The sequence below is a fragment of the Alosa sapidissima genome, chromosome 5, assembly GCF_018492685.1.
Source record: "Alosa sapidissima isolate fAloSap1 chromosome 5, fAloSap1.pri, whole genome shotgun sequence".
NCBI lineage: Eukaryota > Metazoa > Chordata > Actinopteri > Clupeiformes > Clupeidae > Alosa > Alosa sapidissima.
The window spans coordinates 27012142-27029541 of NC_055961.1; the positions used below are offsets into that span (position 1 = coordinate 27012142).

Below are 17400 nucleotides of genomic sequence, written 5' to 3' on the forward strand. Positions count from 1 at the left end.
TTCCACAACTGCTAGCCGAAGAATCATACAATATACTGTCAAACTCGTAACATGAAAAATTATATAAAAAATTAACAGACAACATATGTTCACATTCATGGCACAATTCAAACGGGACCCGAAAATAATAATTTTCTCACATTCACTTGCATTGACGATTTATCAATCTAGAGGTCCACTGGGGGTTTAGCGGATGGGCGGGACTTACAGTATCAGCTCTATTAGAACCGGGTTTCGGTGCCCAACTCTTATTCGCACACATCTTTGGTGTATAGTAGGTCCGAAGGCTGGTCTCACAACAATGCCCAGTGACTGCCATGATATGTCGGCTTTCTAGGCCCGCCTTGGATAGATGATGGACAGTGATTTGTGTATGGAGGAAGCCCCACCTAAGGTAATTAACGGGTTACAAGTGTTAAAAATGACGCTGCAGGCTAGGTTAATGTTGGACGTTTTAAACGGGCATCCATGATTATCATTTCTTACCTCTTTGGAGATTGTTTTCAGCATGTTGCCGAGGTAATGGTCCTCCAAGGGCTCTCTGGTGTACCAAACTGTACATCGTGAGTTGTGGATTGTGGAAACCGCTTAGGGTGCAGATAGAAGGCCGTGGCATCTGCTGGACACTTTTAAATATATATATTTTTAAACTCCACACCAGACATAATAGATCCTCTGTAGCATAGCCTACATGAATCCTTGCAGGAGCGCTCTTTGTGGATCACACAGATCCTTGTTATTTTTGGTGTCGGGGTTGTATGCAAAGGTGACGTACCAGTGTTTCCCACAGAATTGGATTCAATTTGTGGCGGTAGCTGACTTTGACAACAAGGGGGGTAACACAGTTGAAAGGCTGCTGATGTGTGGATGCAATTCATAACGTCTTCTACATAGTTAAAATAAAGGTTCGTACTTCTCCTTGGGACAAGCACTTTTGAATTTTGGAAAACACTTTTCCATTTACATCGGGATTTTGCAGTCAATAAAATGAGCCCTTCAACGAAATTGACAAGCAGCTTAGAAGTAGGCTAAGCATACTAAATTCGACATCCAAACAGTATTCTAACGTTAGCTTTGAGATACTGCTTGATTTCATAACTTAACTTAGTTTAGTCTCTTCAATGTAGCCTACTATGCTGTGATAAGACCTTAGAGTTCACTTCAATGCAGCAGTTTTGAACAAATTTGCGCAGCATGGTCACGATGCTAAGCGGATTTAATAGCAATTTAGCCAGACGTCTTCTATGCAATGCTTCTATGTGGCAACAACAATCGTGAATATTTTGTTAATAGTATGGGGAATTGTGTTATTTTAGGAATGATTCATATAGATTTTTGCAACTGGTGTTTTTTTACTTGCTAGGACCCCACTGAATACAAAACAACCTGTTTCCAATTTTTCTCTTCATTTTCAGTGCCAAAATTCAAGATGGCGGACAATATATGCGGATAAATAATATAAAGGCTTAAAGTGGTCAACTTTTTGATAAATATACACCTAATAAGGTAGACAAGTGAGATACAGACTATTTTCAAAAGATGTATTGCATCATTTGCCAAACAATTTGGAGAAAAAATGAAAAAAAAGATAAAAAAAAATCTGCATCTGTTTCATTATTGAAGAGTTCAACAAAACATTGTCATTGTCACTCAAGTATTTATCCTCACCACTGTCACTGTCTTTTTAATATTGGTGTACATCTCCTCAGAGCCTTCACACCTGCAAAGTTGCGTGAATGGTAAGTTGTTACTCTTGCAAGAACACCTTATACTGCATTGGCTGGCAAGACAAGACTTCACAAGTTCCACAACAGCCTCTGGTGCTGGTGGAAGTTTTGACAGAACAGGAGCCCATTGCCCCTCAACAATTTGTCTCCATCCCAGTGATAGTGAGTCAAGAATCTTTGGAGCAGGCACAGTATCATGTGCCCAAACATTTGCTTGCCTGTGTGCTTTTAGAATTTAAATTTAATTTCAGTTATAGAGCGTCAAAACATTACACATGTCTCATGGCGCTTTACAGAGTGTTAAACATTCAGACAGAGCCCATGAGTAACAGGGCCAAGGAAAAACTCCCAAGAATGGGAGAAACATATAGGATGAAACCTCAAGCAGATCCACGACTCAAGGGCCTGACCCATCTGCCTGGGGTCAGTTACAGGACAGTAAGGTCTATATACAGAGAATAGAACATGGTATTTAGAGCCACCTGAGGTATATGTTACAAAGTGGTTGGATAGTTACATAACCAGTATGATAATGCATGAATCCTATTTAGTGTTAAGTTCAAGGGGTCGCTAGGCTGCGCGGGCAGGAATCCGAGCATGGGGACAGCAATAGGCGATGGTAGGGCAATCATAGGGATGGGATTTCCCTAGTTTTTCCACTCCCTGGTTGGGTTTTAGAGTATTAAACATGTTCCACCAAACGGCTTTAGCTGTTTGAAAACCATGTTTTGAGGAGCTGACACACAAATTTCTCACATCCAGCTAACACGTCTGGAGATGGATGAGGACCTACTACAAGCCTACAAAGTGTGTTAATGACTTGATTGACTTGAAACAGAAACCTTTCCTTTCCCACGGGATAAACGGTAAATGGCGGGACAAACGGTTGACTTTCAATTTCCTGATAGGATAGGATACAATAGGATACCCGATAGGTCCACCGACTCTATGTGATTGTCCTGAGCGAAGTTTGCTGTTTCTGAAACCAGTCACAATTCATGGATGAAGGCAGACTGTAGTGGGCAGCATTACGCTTGCATATAATCAACAAATTCATATGTTCCCACAATTTCCTGCAAGTCCTGTTAACAGAATTATTTAAGACCAAAGAGCTCATTGTGGACTTCAGGAAGTCTAAAGCTAGCACACACACCCATTCTCATCAATGGGACTGAAGTGGAGTGTATCACCAGCTTCAGATTTCTGGGTGTCCACATCTCTTGGACCTTCAACACCTCTACCCTGATCAAGAAGGTTTACCAGCATCTCTTCTATCTGAGGAGGCTAAAGAAGGTCCACCGGCCTCCTCAGATCCTGGTGAACTTCTACCCCTGCACCATCAAGCGTATCCTTACCAACTGTGTCACAGTTTGGTATGGCAACTGCTCTGCCCACAACCGAAAAGCGCTGCAGAGGGTGGTGAAAACTGCCCAACGCATTCCTCACTCCCCTCCATTGAGGCCATCCAGGGCAAGCGATGCTTGCATAAGGCGCACAGCAGGTTCAGAGGAAGCTTCTTTCCTGCAGCTGAAGTCAATGCCTCCTTGCCTGTTGAGGTGTCCATGACCATGGCAACCTTGACAGGGACAACAAGGAGGCAGACCCCCCCCCTAAATGTATGTTGTTCATACATTGTTCACATTACATAGCCATATTTATTCTGCTCTTATAAGGTAACTGTTAATACACTGCACATATTTATATTACTCTAAACCTCTCTACTTTATACAAATCAACTGTATACTACTGTCTACACTGCATTATATTTCTTGACCTGTCTATGCACCACCTGTCTATACTTTGCAGTGTTTCCCACAGAATTCAGTTATATTTGTGATGGTGGGGGTTGCAACAGTTTTGTGCAGCATGTTTATGATGCTAACCTGATTTAATCACGATTTAACCAGTCATCTTTTATGCCAACAACAATCCTTACACAAATGTTTTCTTTAAACGTGCATGCAGAGGAGGGGCAGGTTCGTTGAGAGAGAGAGAGAGACAAGGAAAGGCTTTGCAAAGGTACCTATAGCTCTACAATGAAAGGATTTCATCCAATTTAAATAGTACAACATGGCAAATCATTGTGTGGTGGTCAAAATTGATATTGTGGTGGGCCGCCACAAGTAAGTCAATGTATGGGAAACACTGCTTTGTATATCACATTGCACTTTTCTCCTTTTTTGCACTTCTGGTTAGACGCAAGCCACATTTCGTTGTCTTCATACTTGTACTCTGCAATGGCAATAAAGTTGAATCTAATCTACTCTAATCTATTGGGGTGAGTGCAGAACATTACTTTAATTCAAATGATTATTAGATTATGTGAAGGAAACTTTTAAATCAGTCAATGTGTTTTTCCGGGTATGCCAATAAATAGTATATTGGTGGTTACACCCATCACTGGTTGATAATCATGACATCTCATGTCACCCATGGTCATATTTATTACCTCAAGTCATTCAATTTTATTAGAAAATGTATGTATATAATGATACCTAACATATATCCATTTAAAACGTTTAAAAAGGCGATTATTTGCGATTTTTGGTGATATATCCGCCATCTTGGATTTTGGACCTGTGCAGTCCGGGAAAAAATTGGAAACAGGTAGTTTTGCAAACTATAGGGTCTGAAGAAGTGAAAAAACATAATTTGCAAAAATCTATATGAAATGTTCCAAACACCTTTTTTTGCTACATATCGCCCTGCACTATAAATGCACATGCAGAGGAGGGGCAGCGGGCTACGAGAGAGAGCGGGGCGGGGCAAGGAAAGGCTGCGTGCAGCTCAATGGCAATGCAAGGATTTGACCTTTAATTTAATTTAAATTAAATATAACATAGAATATTCATCTGTGGCGGCCGATTTTTATTCCGTGGCGCCCCGCCACAGATTAGTCAATGTATGGGAAACACTGCGTACTCTTGACCATTTTCGTCAACCTTGATGGTGAATGACTGCGGAGTGAACTCCCGGTTTCCCTCTCTGCTGCGACATGCCATGGATAATTGGATGTCTAACCAGACCTTACGGACAAGTTGTTTGGCTGTTCACATTACCTTTTAAAATGTGGCCTATATCAGATTCCAGTGTGAACTGTTTGCGGTTTCGAACTGACCCGCATGTGCTAAAGAACAATAATAATAGGCTTGTTCGACTTGATTCAGATCTGACTTGATGTGATGCATGCTGGGTTGAACACAATGCATACTGGTTAGAAATCCTGTCTGACTTCTGGCAGCCGGGAGGGACTTACCACCGTGTCACCATGTCACATGAACTTAAAGGAGAATTCCGGTGTGATATTGATCTAAAGTGTGTTGAAACATGATACGGAGTGTGAACGTATGTCTCATAGATCATCTTGGCTTGTCCCCTGCACTCCTAAATCTGCCGATGCCATCAACAGGTTTTCAAAGGGGGTGCCTCGGGCATCGGCCTAGCCATGCACATAAATCACCGTTTTACACCATTTACGAGGCTCAAAGTAGCTCCACACTTCATTGGTAAACTGCCGAGGGCCCGGACATTTAAAACAAGACATTGATAACTTTGAAAAATCAATTTTACAAGACGATTTATACAGACAGTACCTTCAGGAAGTTTACCGTTCGCCGCCATCTTGAATTTAGTCACGATAAGTCGAGTGGCGAGTACGAATGAACAGGTATGATCAGGATCAGATTACAAAAAAATGTACAATGAAATGCATGGATTCCAGTTGCTGCAACTGGAATTGCATTTGCTAACTGGTAGCATCGGCTAACTAGCGCCAGATTTCGGAGTGCAGGGGACAAGCCGAGATGAGCTATGAGACAAAAGTTCACACTCGGTATCATGTTTCAACACACTTTAGGTCAAAATCACACCGAACTTCTCCTTTACGTTAACATTGTTATCTAACCTTATCGGAAGACTATATTTAATTTTTATTCAATGTAATTATTGGTATGTGTATTGGAGTCTGTCTCAGCACAGTGTCATTTTATTCTGACACTGTAAATGGTTATTCCCCCTCCCCCCAACCGTCAACTTGTTACTTGATAGCCTGAGGTAACTGGGGTTGATTAACATTGTAGCGTTAAAGGTAGGCTAACTTTATCGTGTCTGTCAACCTTTTAAATTGAAATGAAAATGAAAACACAACATAGTTAGGTCGAGGTGACGGGATTTGATATCAATATTGGGCTACTACACGTTATCATGTTGTCAGCCTTAACGATAAGACAACATATGAAGAGATAACATTAGTCTTTTTTATTCACTGACAGATGGAACAACAATTTCGCGAGAACTGATGGCAGCATCATTTTAAATGATTCATATGACGCCATGAGAGTGAAGAGGGAGAGCAAGGACAGACAGTAGTCTCGTCCTCTTCCCCCTGATGATGTGTTGGCGGCTTCCAGAAAAGCAGCATCTTCAATGGCTATTGATCCAGAAAATAGAATATCTGTGCTAGGTCTGCACCAGTTACAGTTTGGCCTCTTCAGGGGCAAAACCTTCAGGTGGGTGGTGGAGAATGCTCTGGGGTATGGAGGATACCTCGTGGCATCGATGATCCTGGAGCACAGTGAGGTAAAAGACTCCATGAGCAACAGGGCCAACAAGGAGGCTTTTAGGGAGTACATGGAGATGTTTCCTGAGGGCCGGGAGGCTATCTCCTTCAAACTCCAGCGGTCCCAGGCTCGTAGTAAAGTAAACGGTAACACTAAAACAAGAGGCTACATTAAGATTCTGGAGGAAAAGATCAGGTAGTGTGCTGAGAGACCTGCCCCAATAGGCGGCATTTGACCATTAAAAACCACACAAAACATACAGCCAAACAAGGCAAGAAATGGTTAGAGAACAATATCAACATCTTAGAGTGGCAAGCCATAGTAGACTTCCCACCGTCAAAAAAGTGAGCACAAAGCCAGAGTGAAGGCAAATAATCGTTTCCAGATGGATAGCGAACCTATCGCTGAGTCTCTTTAATTGGAATACTGTAATCATTGGAGCCTATAGTCATGAGCCAGAGCAGAAAGCACACAGTTAGACTATGAACGAAAAATACACGATTTGTATGAAAAAAATACACGATTTGACAGAGCAGCGTAGTCGCCAGCGTACCTGTGACACCAAGACATACAACATACAAATGAATAAATAATAAAATGTAAAAAAAAAAAAAAATGAATAAAATAAATACAAAATAAATAAAAAAGTAAAATCAAGACAAACGGTAAACAAATAATTGGGCAGTGATGATGACTCGTTATGTGAAAAACACACAACATAAAACATATGGTGCTCTTGAACTGTCAATAAGTTAGAGCACAGCACAGGTTAGCCGCCCCCCGCAGTCTCTCCAGGCGGGGTCATCCCTATGTTCCCCGCTCAGGGTTAGGATTATGGTTAGGGTTTTAAAAAAGGGTCCTTATGTTCCCCGGTCCCATACAAAGCGGGGAACCTAGGACCCGGGGAACATAGGTACGCTCCCCTCCAGGCAGACTGCGAAAAGCCAGGCCGCAGAACAGCAGCCCATGTACTGGATCTCCGCCAGCAACACAAGATACCGGTAGCATTGCTGGTCATCTGGATAGCTCTGGAAGGCAGTGCAGTCTGAAGCCACAAGCGATCTCTATGCACCGTTAGTTCAGAGTTCCCCAGCAAACTCCCAGTCCAGGCAGCTAACAGCAACATTAGCATGGCAGCTAAGCAGGAACTCGATGGGCGGACCCATTGCACCGCGGCGGATCCCTCACAGACAGGGCCGGCGGAAGGAAATCCTGCGCCCTGGGCGAAATAGGAATATGTCGCCCCCATGTTCATAGACTGTGTGCCACTTTCGACTGTATGCTACCTTCGCAGAAGCCCCTGGCTGCAGGGTGCAGATCGGGGCTAGTTTCAATGTGGGGTAGCTCAACGTTGCGGTCCAGTAGCGCTGGAAATAAGCAAGGAAAAAAAAAAAAATGTTGTGGGACAATTGCAACCAGGCCTCATGGAAAAAATGGTAGCCTACAATTAAGCAATCAGGTTTTTCACGTAACATAAACATATTATTATTACAGGCTATTATACAGAAATCGAACTACCTATTTAATATGATGTTGCCATATGTTAGGTGTGTTGTGCATTTAAACGTGACATTAGGAACGTACTTTGAGTGTCGCTGTCTCATAATCACCCCACGATAGGACCATCTTATTGCGGGGAAACAAGCTCATTGCTCCCCTGATTCGGTGACATGGTGAGATTCAGATTTTACCTTATTACAAGGCCGTAGTCATGATGTCAACATGGGGGGGGACCAAATCTGTGGTGGGGTCTGAGGAACCTCCAAACAGAATTTCAATACATTTCCTACCATGCAAAAGTATTATTAAAAATCACAAACAAGTCGTTAGTTAAGTCAGTCAATTAGGGTATTCCAAACTTTTGACGGACATAGGCATGGCATGGATGGATTATGAACCCCTGGGCACAGATACCCCCCCTCCCCCTCCAGATAGAGGGCTCCTAAGGCATTCTACCACGGGAGATTTGTTAAAAAAAAATGCCCCTTTAAATGATGACTTCTGTCTATCACCGCGAGTGCATTGTAAACGTTTTTTTCCAACTTGTGTGCCGTCGCCACGTTTGATTCTTATGTTTTGCCTGCATGGATGCGCGATTCAGTGCGCATCTAAATAATATGCAAGATGCAACAACCATTTATAAGAGGCCTATAAAGAGGGTAATTCTTGGCATTAGTACTAGCTAGAAAGAAATGAATGGCACAGGCTTGCACAAATTCATCATTTAAAATAAAACATTTCACTTTCGCTATCATTGCGAGAATAGGTTACAATATGGAAAATGTTTCAAAGTTCCCTTTGAGTCTGTGCTACAATTTTCCAACAAGTTTTGTGAGAATTGTACCGGTAGCTTTTGAGATATTGTTGCCAGCCCTACCTCACCGCAGTAGAGTCAGAGAGGGTTAAAGCGGAGCAGGGTGCAGTAAATGGAAGCTTTTGATAGCGCACGCCACTAACAAAAAACTAGGGTGACCAGATGTGCTCTTTTTCCAGGACATGCCCTCTTTGAGGGCATAAAAATCGTCCAGAATTTTGTTATTCTAGAGCCTCAAACGTGTTTACAGCGAATTTGCATTGCGTTTCTCTCTGTCGTTCACAAATTAGTTCAAAATAGCCTTTTGAGGCAGTGTTTTCACAAACCAAAAAGAGGATACAATCAGGTCACCCTAGAAAAATGGAAAACCACCAGGTCAAACCACTCAGGGGTGTAGGCTACTCTGGAACCATCACTAGGTCACTAATTTATTTACGTTTGATTACATTTCAGATGGTGGTGCTTGTTGGTTTCCTGTAGCGTTTTTTTCTTTATTTTTCTATGTCCGTATATTGGGGGGGGACACGTCCCCCTCAATGTCTATGGTGACTACGGCCCTGCCTTATTACATTGTCGTCCCTCTGCTACGTTCCACTGCTAGCAACCTGACGATTCAGGATGAAGATCAGCACCCATACGCGGGAGAAAAGTTGTTCAACCTGTGCACTTTTCTGTATTCTGCAGCACTATGCTTTGAACGTCTCTCTCATTCATGACTGTTATTTAACCGATATCACTGAAAATTAATTACTTACTGCTCCCGCATTTAAAACGTCTGTCATTATTTGACAATCAATGTGTTTTTAATGTTGTAGCCTATAGCTCGCTGCGCTGTGGCGCTCCTGGTAGTTTGTCACCCAGGGCAATTACCCAGAATGCCCATGCCTTCCGCCGGCCCTGCTCACAGAGTAAGTGAGATTGACCGTACAGCACCTAGCCAGGCCTTGGTGGTGCAGCTTGTGCATCAGTTTACTGCCGGATGGAAGGCTGTCTTTCAGTAGCACCAATGCCAGTGATGACTTGCTCTTCAGCCCAATTGGATAGCTAACGTTATATTGTCAGCCAAGTGATGTTAGACGGGGAAAAAATGACAAGACTAAAACAAAAAACAATCAAAAATAACATGTAGTTAAAAGCTTTCACTATCCAAGTAGATACAAAAATTAAACGTAACATTACATAAAATAATGAAAAATATATATAATCAAACAAAAACAAGATGCTAGACAGAGCGGTGTACTCGCTTGCGTACCCGTAACCTAGCAACCAAGTAAAGAAGTATATCGGCTAGTAATCAAGTGTGACCAACAGGGTCTTTATGCACACTAACCAGAGAATCTACACTTTACCAATCTGTATGCAGGCTGCCCAATGAAGGAACAGTATTGGAGCTGATGTTATAAGAAAATATACTTTTATTAACAGATAACAGACAGACACACATTAAACAAATAACAAATTTTGGCACCAGGGCAACAAACAATGTTCCGCATAAATTACAGCACACAATCTCGAAGAATGAGTGAATACACCACAACACTTCACACTATATGGACAGTGCACAAACATACACCGATAAGGTTACACTGGGTTTCAGACACCACACTCAAATAGACACCGCAAACAAATTATTGTTTATATAGGGAATATTGCACACTGCCCTAAGCCAAGACAACATGAAAACAAATATAGACCGACATTAAACAGACACACACTCAGAGACAAACGGATATTATAGACGGTAAAACTATGACAGGCTGGCCTCCACTGATGGCGCAGCACAAGACAGTCGTGACGCAGACAGGCTAGATTCCGTCACATAGGATACACAACGTACACAAGTAAACAATGAAACAGTTCCAAGCTCAGGAAAAACAGTGGCTGGCTGAACCGACGAAGGCAGTCCTCCTGCAATCAAAAGCATCGATACAATATAATGCTTTGCCAGGTTAAATACTGTAGTGGCGTAAGCTATAGATATTCACGCCAAAATTGAGGCATACCTCACTTTAGATGGGAAACTGCAGTCACCTGGTTACCGTGAGCTGCAGATGCTCTAGTCGCTAACTATAGAAACAATGGCATATAGGAGGAAAGTCAGATGCCTGATTTTAAAAGCAACAATTTGTATTGCTACGTACTTGGATGAGATACAAGCTGTATGCACTCGCTTTAGTTTTAACGTGATTGAACCAGTATGGGGCCAGTTCCCCAAAAGGTTCTTATCGCTAAGTAGTTCTTAACCTATTCCTTAACCTCTCTCTTAACGTTATGGCACGATTCCCGACACGTTCGTACGCTAAGTATATCTTCTGTAAGTCACACGTTCATAAGGTTGGTCTGGACCATTCTTAAGCTCTCTCTTAGCGCTGTTTGAGCTCTCAAGACGCTAGTCGCCGCCACTGTGCAGCAGTCTTTAGAAATCACCGCAGCTCAGTACAAGTCAAACTATGGTAGGCCGACAGTATGTTGACAATGTTGTGGCTCAACGATGATTTTATGTTATGGACATTTTAAGACTAATAATAAAATATGTTCGCAATGGATGCAGGCCTATTTATTAAGTTTACTTTATTTGGTATCAGAACTAATATGGTGGTAATTAGCCTAGGCTATTTAGTAATGTCATTAAAGCGTTCAAATTGGCAATCACTTTTGATAATTAAAAGCTGGCAAAGAATTTGCCTCTAAATGGCTAAGATCTATAAATGGGTAAGCATGGTGGTAACTAGGCCTATGGCAGCGATCCAACGTGTCCTTGTATTGAATCAAAAACGCTGTGTAGTCCATGTCGCTCCATAGCTCTTTTTTGTTGCTGTTGCACAAGTTATTCCGAAAGCTGGAAAACGGTGTCACCTTGTGCAAGCTCACCTCATCCAGCAAAACTTCAAGTTCCTCTGACGAGAAGCTTGGTGCCCTTTTTTTACGTTACTTCCCCACCATACTGTATCTAACTCTTTCTCTGTTCATTGTAGATAGGTTGCTTTTTATTGAAAACATTAACCAATGGCAATCATTTTTTTTATTTGAACCTTGAATTTAATAAATAGGCCTGCATCCATTGCGAACATATTTTATTATTAGTCTTAAAATGTCCATAACATAAAATCATCGTTTGTGGTTCAGTGATTGAACCAGTATGGATAGTAAACAAGCTGTATACACTCTCCGATGTCGGCGTAGCTTCTGTCTGAACAATGACAAACAGGAAAGAGTCAGACCTATAAGTACTAGGCTTCGTATCAACCGGGGAAAAGGGAGCTAGTAACTTACATTCTTAAAACCAGTGTGGATGTACTAGGGCTGGGCGATATCGCTGAAAACTGTATCACGATATACGTATTTCATATCAGTCGATATCGATAAGTATTGATTTAAAAAAAAAAAAATTCAGATAAGGACCAGAAGAGGGGAAAAGTTCAATTCAAACACTTTTATTTTAAACTTAACTTTCCTCTGATTTTAATCACCTCAGTTATCAATCAAAGCAAACAGGGAAAAGAAATAGCAACACAATCATGAAAAACACTCAAATAAATAAATGTGCACATAAGTCTAATGAAAAGCAGCACTGGTTGAAGCCTGAAAATATTGTAGCCTAGGCTAAACAAAGTAGCTTACAGTAATTTGCTAGTTTATCATAGTCTAGTTTACCCACGTGTGTTTAAGTTTCAAATGAATACCTTTTCTTCTTGGGACAGGCCCGCTTGAGTCTTGGAAAGTACTTTTCCATTTGCATCAGGATTGAGATGATTAGAACTTAGCAGTCAATTTGAATGCAACAGTTTTGAACAAATTCGTGCAGCTTGCTAATGATGCTAACCGGATTTAATAGCAATTTAGCCAGTCGTCTTGCACGATTGTGAATGTTTGGATTACGTGCATGCTGAGGAGGGATGCGCCTGATGTTGGGAGAGAGAGAGAGTGTGTGTGCACGGAGCAAGGATAGAGAGTCTGTGTTGAGGTAGGCCTACTATCGCCTACTCTGGTACATGGATTTCTATGCAACGTCACGAAAACATGCGTGCGCAACCAAGAGGCAGAAAGCACCATAGAACAGCATAGAGCAATGCAAAAGAATAAAATGAGTTTTTGTGCTGAAAACTGCACCAATTCGAAATCACGATGGTTAGAGAATGTTAAATATGTTCAATATCCCTAACTGAATGCATGTCTTCGCCAAAAATGACAAAATATGATGTTATATTAATAATGCAAATGAATGTCAAACTTTGAAATATAGTCTGAAATGAGATGTTATTATCATTGAGACAACAGGGGTATACAAAAAAAATCCGATTGAGGCTTACAGCAGCTGACTATTTAGGTTAAGTTTATAACGTTGTGGACGGCCACCAAGCGTCTTCTGCCTCACGGCTGCGCGCGCATCTAGTTTTGTTGGTAAACGGGAAACCCGTGTATAGCTACAGTGCAAGATATATTTAGCCTATTTATTTATGGACAACGTAAGGAGGTGTGTGTTGCTTTTAATTATCGAATGTTCTATCGAACGTATTTTTTATTGATATTGATTATGTCTATTGCGATACATATCGCTATCGTTTTATCGCCCAGCCCTACTAGTCGCTGTGTACTCTCTATCGTAGCGAAGTTTCTGTGCAGCATGCACCGTTTGAGGTTCGTAGTCACGCACCCCAGGCTGAGCTACAAAACAAACAGTTGGCCAAGTCAAGCACTAACACATGAATACAAGAGTTAAGCATAAATAGGAGCTGAACAGTCTAAAAGAAACTTACAATCTTCACTATGCACCACCGACACACCAACTTCCTAATTCACCATTTCAAACAGGCCGCTTTCATGTCCTCTAGTAAGCTGGCTTTATTTAAGCGCTGTACCACCTGGTCTAATCAATTAGCACCTGAAGGCAGGGCATCAAGCTGCATTCCCCATCGTACCCGCTACACAAGTAAGCAAGCTGGCGTTACCTGTCATCGATTAGCAACAAACTCGTAGCTGCTAGGTCTAGAGAGGATGTTAAGTTTAACCAGAGACTTTCTAATGTGGAGACACAGCACTCAGAAAATCCTCCATAGAAATGCATGGGGTTAGTTTGTAACGCCAATATGGCCGTGTCTACACATATCCCACCCCTTCCTCGGCAAAACGTCGACATGTGAATACATTGAGCCAATCATGTGGTGTGACGTGAATACATTGAGCCAATCATATGTTGTGTTGTGAAGACATCGTGCCAATCATGTGTTGTGAACTCGCAGCTGGAGCATAATTGGTGTCGTGAAGCCTTGCGCACGCGCATTTCTGCTGAATAGGATGCCCTATGAGTGCCCAAAAAGCGTTGCAATATGGCCGCCGAGTGGAGGGACTTGCCTAAAAGGACTCTGGTTTAACTCTAGCTAGTTTGGGGGGGCCTATGCTTACCACAGTTTGGTGATATATATATATATATCACACCTTCGGGCCACCAAGGAAGATGCAGCTCAGGCTGGTAGTGAGAACCGTGAACACCTTTTGACCGAACTGAAAAAAAGACAATTATTAATGATTTCAAACTATTTACCGTGAAAGGAATTTTGAGAAATATAATGTCTTCAATGTTGGCCTGTGTCTCTTAATTGTTTTTCAGGCCTGAAACTGATCTGGAAATATCGGAATCCATGCGCTTTTTTCATGGATTACCATGCTCCTTTACAAGTTGCCCAACGGTCAGCCTAAGGTAGCTCAGCTCCACATCAGGACTAATAAAAGTCCTGGATGAACTTGCTGGGGATCCTGTTGAAAAATATTTGTCATTCCCTTACAAACAAATGTGGATATGCAGAGGGAGAATAACAATGTTTGTATGGTATTTGTACAAATGTTAGAATCTTGCCAGTCGAGTCGAGTTCAGTGGACTAACCATTTGTGTGGAGGTCCTTCCCTTTTCTGAAAATCAGAATCATTTCTGACTTCCACTCCAGAATTTGTCTAGATATTCTGGTCCTGCTTAATCATTATTAGAGTGTTTTTAGTAAATAGCAAAGTAAAACATCTTACTGACCAGTTTAAGAAACATACAATAGCATAATTGTGTTATAAAGTGATACTTTTAAAGGTTTTATAAGCTATTCTGAGCATATACCTAGCAACCAACATGATTACCAAGGTATGGGTTTTATTGATGGTTTTGATGGTCCTTGTCAGCTGTCTGCTGCTGTGTCTTCCCACCCGAAATCTCTTCCTGGGGACGGACCCTTTGTGGTTCTGTGTGGCACTCAGAAACAGGCCTCCCGCTCGGCCTCCTCCTTCCTGTCTCCAACCTCTGGCCTAAACACTCTCTCTTTCTTGTTCATTTCTCTCTGATTCTTTCAACTCTTGTTGTCCAAGAATGTGTCCAGATCATCCAGAACATTTAGGACATCTTCAGGGATTTCCATGGGCATAGTGAATTACTTCTTGTAAGCTTCGTTGTCCAGTACACTTTTGCCATGCTCGACCTGCTTCAGCTCATTTATAAGGAGCCTTTGTAGTTCTATTTTGGTCTTCCTTTTGTTTTTCTTTTTAGTTTCATCCACGTCCTTTTCAGTGTTAACTCCCAAAGCCTCCAGTTCATTCAGAGCAGATAGGACATGTTCAGGGATCTCCATGGGCATAGTGAATTCCTCTTGTCCAGTCCAGTTTTGCCTTGCTCGACCTGCTTCAGCTTCTTTATTAGGAGCTTTTGTAGTTCCTTTTAGGTCTTCTTTTTTGTTTTTTTCTTTTTAGTCTCATCCATGTTAACTCCCAAAGCCTCCAGTTCTCTTTTTAGTCTGTATTTTTTGACGCATCTCTTAATTGTTTTGCCTTCATCCTGTCGTGCCGCCAGGCAGCAGGCTAAAAACCAGCAGAACCACATTAAAATCAGATCACCAGAAATCAAAGTTCGAACATCAAATTATCAAAAAATCCTTTAACTGATCCTTAACTGAAGGAGTTCCTAAATTCTTAAAAAGAGCACAGTATAAGGCATCTTCAACCCCACACTCAGTTCTCAGCTGCACATCAATAAATCTTGCATGCTTCAGGAGAGTATCTTTCAACAGGAGTTTATCCATGGCATACTCCACAACTCCGACCAAAAAGGCCAGTGCTGCCTGCTGGAATTGTTGAGCCTTCTGTGATATGACCTCTCCAGCCTCAAGGAGCCTGTTGAGCGTAGTTATCAGTGAGACAGAAGACAGAGAGAAAGCTCGTAAAATACAGGCATCTTTTATAGGATATCTGTGGGTTATTCAAGTTTCAAGTTTATTGTTATATCTTAAACTAGATGTACCACAGAGCGGTACAAAATATGACCGCCGCCCAGTTCAGCACATTCTTTCCACAAAAATAAGTTGTCAAATTGTGTTCCTTTCCTACTTTGTTTGTTTTTTGTGTGTTTGTACACACTCAATTACAAACACACAAAAAACAAACAAAGTAGGAAAGGAACACAGAGTGTGTGGTTGTTTTTGTGTATGTGTTTTGTGTGTGTGTGTGCGTGTATTTGTGTGTATCATGTGTGTGCATGTATGTGTGTGCGCGTTTACGTGTCTTTGTGTGTGTGTGTTTTTGTGTGCATGTGTGTATCTGTGTGTCTTTATGTATGTGTACATAAATAAAGCAAATCAGGGAACCACCTATTCTTTGCGATAAGTGCCATGGGATCTTTAACAACCATGGTGAGTCAGGACCTCAATTTAACATTCATGCAAAGGAATACATCTCCTGCAGTACAGTGTCCCTGTCACTGCAATAGGACAACCATCCTCTTCCAAGGAGGTTTCTTATCCAAGTACTAACTAAGGCTGCTTAGCTTCAGTAATTCAGCAAAGTCAGGGTATCTGCTGGTCTGGGAGCGTACCTATGTTCCCCGCTTTGTATGGGACCAGGGAACATAGGACCCTTTTTTAAAACCCTAACCATAACCATAATCCTAACCCTAACCCCGAGCGGGGAACATAGGACCCGGGGAACATAAGGATGACCCCGTATGTGTTTAGCTTGGTTTCTTGATGGCTAGCTCGCCAGCTAGTGGCTAGTAACCAGACCTGCATAGGGCTTCTTTAAATGCAACACCCCTGTGAAATATAGGTTGTGCTACTTTGTCAAGAAAAACAATTAAGATATCTAAAGCTATCTAATTTCAAAACAGCTGACATATTTGTTGATTGCACTACATGTGTCCCTTGATAAATTACTTGTACAGAGTGAAAAAAATAACTTGATTATCTAAACTTAAATCTAGTCATTTAACTGAGTAGCAATTGCATTAAAATTGCATTTGAATCTTTTATGACATTACATTTTGCAGATGACGAAATTCATCAAGAAACTGTTCAAGGTTCATGACACCAGCAGCTCTACGAGAAGTTCATGAGTCCACTTACTAGGACCCATTGCACCAACTGCCAGGTAATGCTTTGAAGTCACATAGGGAGATAAACCTGTATGCTTATTGACAACAAATACACCTTTTCTATAACCTGACTCCGCCAGATGGATGCTTCGCATTTGCTCTGCATGTCCACCTGGGAACTTTCCGTTGGAGAACTTTTGGGAAGGGGCGGAAATACTGGTGAGCTGATTGGATAAACCATCTGTCTATCACCACCTATGTTGGTTATCGACGGGCCAAATCAACCAATTAGATGAACGAAGTGTTCTTCTAATGCCTTTGTTTAACATACAATTAAGTTAGGTAACGTAACTAACGTTACATTTTTTTAACCATTTGTATGTGACATGAACCTAATCAACGACAATTCCCATCAAGTTTTCACGGTAGGCCTTACACTTCTGAAAAAGTATATTCCTCCAT

General features: G+C 41.6%; 1 long non-coding RNA gene across 1 annotated transcript; it reads left to right on the forward strand.

Annotated features, from left to right (window-relative positions):
- The first annotated feature begins 273 nt into the window (after window positions 1–273).
- On the forward strand, window positions 274–17125 carry LOC121708528. Its single transcript, XR_006031684.1, has 3 exons — window positions 274–394; window positions 16894–16994; window positions 17079–17125. It is a non-coding gene; the product is annotated as an uncharacterized LOC121708528 (long non-coding RNA).
- The last annotated feature ends 275 nt before the right edge of the window (window positions 17126–17400 follow it).